Below are 3,441 nucleotides of genomic sequence, written 5' to 3'. Positions count from 1 at the left end.
TTTTCTGCCAATTTGTTGTTCTTTCATTTTTCTGCCAATTTGTTGTTCTTTCATATTTTTCTGCCATACTTGCTTTGCTGCATAAAACTGTAATATTATTGTTTGCTGAATTCCTAAGACAGAGTGTGCTGTTAACTCGTGAACTTGTTGGTTTGGTTATAGATTCGTGAGAAGTACCTATCATTGAAGAAAGGTACCCGACCAGACATAACAACGACAATTGAAGATGTAAAAAACTAAAAACCATTCTTATTCAACATTTTATAGTGTTCACACAAATAAAGGCTTCTCTAACTCCGCCTAAACTAAATAGCATTTGGTAATAACTAGGAGCTTCACAGTGCTCGATTTTCATTTGAGCAAGCCCGTTTCAACCTGGTACGATTTGCATTGTCCATTACTTTGCTCCTTAGTTTCTGAGCTTATATGCTTACCATGCCATTGTTTGCCATGTCCATGTTAATTTCTCAGGTCACTTCACTTTCCCATGTCGAGGCAAAGAAGAGATATGAATTTTTGGAGGCTGTTAGTGCGACGATGGACTCAGATCTTCGATATTTTAAACAAGTACCTCCTTGCATATTTTGCCTTGTGGTGTAGCTATGTTATGCATGAATGTGATTAATCCTATCAATTTCTATTTTGTCAGGGATATGAACTATTGCATCAAATGGAACCATATATTAATCAGGTAACTCTTAAACTATTTCTCTTTGTATTACGGTGTTAATGTTTTGCTCTAGTAGTTACATATCTTATTTCTGCTTTTAATCCAGTAGTTGGGAGAGGTGATCTTTGCATGAGTCCAGTAGAATTTGAACCTTCTGTAAGTGATGATTTAGTACTGGAGAAGAAATCTGGAAATGGGCAGCATGATGTCAGAGGCACACATCATCACAGAACCAGCATGAAACCTGAAAAACCAATTGACTTGCTTAGGAAAGTTGATGGCAATAATATGTGTGCTGACTGTGGTGCTTCAGAACCTGATTGGGCATCATTAAACCTTGGCGCACTTCTATGCATAGAGTGTTCTGGGGTGCACAGAAATCTTGGAGTGCATATATCAAATGTATCTACAAAACCTTTAACTGTTAATTCTTTTAAATAGACTCTTGTTTCTCTTGATGGTCATGCAATATTTATTTCTGCATTCATTTATTCTTTGAAGTCTAGAGGTTGAAACTTTAAAGTCTAGAAGTTGTTTCAGTGTGTGCATGTTATCAAATAGACTTGGGCTTTGGTGCAGTGGTGCTATCACACCGACAGCTACACCTAAAGCTACAACACATGTTTTGCATAAAGAAAGTGAAACAGATTTTTCTCGAACACACAGAACTCGCATCATTATATTAAGGAAGTGAAATATGATTGTTTTTTATAGCTTAGTATCATTTTTCTATTGCTAATTTAGGATAGTTATATATTTATTTTGATAGAATAGTAGCCTAAACACATGCATCTTATTTTAGGTTAGATCTCTGACAGTTGATGTCAGAGTTTGGGAGCCATCTGTAATCAATCTCTTTCAGTCATTAGGCAACATGTTTGTCAACAGTATTTGGGAAGAGACGCTGCCAGATGATAATTCAAGGTAATATTATTGTTTTGAATCTCTTTATGAAGTAATTCCATGTCTATTGCTCTCTAGGTAACAAACTCTCAACATTGTTTCTTTTGCAGTGCTGATGGATCAGACACATCACAGTACCTCTCTATTAGCAAGCCTAATCTCTTTATGAGAATTTTGGTTTATTTTGTTTGATTCCGGCTCTCAACAAGTGACTCCTCCCTCTCACGCTGACTTTGCGGACAGATGTCTCAATTCTAGTGGTGGAGCTACGAACAACAATCTGATGTCCTGATCAAGAGCGATGGAGCTAATGTTTGAACTTGTGAACTAAAAATATGAACTATGGATGTGAACTTATGTATTTGGACTTATGTGAATTTATGAACTTATGTATTTGGACTTGTGTGAATTTGTGATATGAACATATATCCATGTGTTTGAAATCTGTATTGTATGTGATATTCTGTGTTGCATGTGATTTTATGTTTGTCTAATTTTTCATTTCTGTAATTTTTATTTTTTTCTGGAAAAGGGATAAGAACGTGGGTACCCACGTTCTTAATGTTAAGAATGTGGGTACCCACGTTCTTAATGTTAAGAACGTGGGTACCGTCGAACTTAATGTGCAGCCCACGCAGACCCACGTAGGCCACATAAGTTCGACGGCCACGTGGCCCCGTCGAACTTAAGGTTAAGAACATGGGTGCCGTCGAACTTATGGGAAAGAATTCGACGGCCCCCGTCGAACTTAAAAACGCACGTTCTTAACCTTAAGTTCGACGGTACCCACCTTCTTAACATTAAGTTCGACGGTACCCACGTTCTTAACCTTAAGTTCGACGGGGCCGTCGAACTTACTTCTCTAAGTTCGTCCAAAAATCGTCGTCGGCTATATTCGTCGGTAAACCCACGTTCTTACGGTAAGTTCGACGGCTTATTACATTAAGTTCGACGGTTTTTCACCCACGTTCTTTAACCAGTTTCCTGTAGTGAACCCCCATTTTGTCGAAAATAGAATGAACGACCATTTTCAATAATACCGAATGCTAGCACCTACGGATTTTTGACCAAGAAATGGTCTCCACCAGAAATCTAAAAATGTGACCTATGACAAGGAAACATATGTGGGGTCTGGTGTACAAGCCTCTGGTCGATGATCAATGGCCCCACAACCCCCATTTTGTCGAAAATAGCCATGAACGATCATTTTCAATAATACTGAAGGCAAACACCTAGGATTTTTACCAAGAAATGGTCTCCACCAGAAATCCAAGAATGTCATCCACGGTAAGGAAACATATGTGGGTGAGGTGTACGAGCCTCTGGTCGATGATCAAAGGCCACACCACCCCTATTTTTTCAAAAATAGCATGAACGACCATTTTCAATAATACCGTAGGCTAACACCAACAGATTTTTGACCAAGAAATGGTCTCACCAAAAATCCAAGAATGTGATCTTTGGCAAGGAAACATATGGGGGGTGAGGTGAACGAGCCTCTGGTCAATGATCAATGGCCACACAACCCCCATTTTTGTCGAAAATAGCCATGAACGACCATTTTCAATAATATCAAAGGCTAACACCTTCAGATTTTTGACCAAGAAAATGGTCTCCATAGAAATCCAAAAATGTGACCTATGGCAAGGAAACATAAGTGGGGTGAGGTGTACGAGCCTCTGGTCGATGATGAATGGCCACACAACCCCATTTTTGTCAAAAATTGCCTTGAACGAGCATTTTCAATAATACCAAAGGCTAACACCTACCGATTTTTGACCAAGAAATAGTCTTCGCCAGAAATCCAAGAATGTGACCTATGACAAAGAAACATATGTGGGGTCTGGTGTACAAGCCTCTGGTCGATG

The 3,441-nt window shown here is 38.9% G+C and overlaps 1 long non-coding RNA gene across 1 annotated transcript; it reads left to right on the top strand.

Moving 5' to 3' along the window:
* Window positions 1–330: 330 nt before the first annotated feature.
* LOC118472145 (uncharacterized) lies at window positions 331–1,071 on the top strand. Its single transcript, XR_004850023.1, has 4 exons — window positions 331–378; window positions 472–567; window positions 650–691; window positions 777–1,071. It is a non-coding gene; the product is annotated as an uncharacterized lncRNA (long non-coding RNA).
* Window positions 1,072–3,441: the final 2,370 nt, after the last annotated feature.

This window comes from Zea mays, chromosome 6, assembly GCF_902167145.1.
Source record: "Zea mays cultivar B73 chromosome 6, Zm-B73-REFERENCE-NAM-5.0, whole genome shotgun sequence".
In the NCBI taxonomy this organism is placed as follows: domain Eukaryota; kingdom Viridiplantae; phylum Streptophyta; class Magnoliopsida; order Poales; family Poaceae; genus Zea; species Zea mays.
The sequence above is the reverse complement of the archived record's forward strand: the minus strand, read 5'-3'. Positions and strand labels throughout refer to the sequence as shown.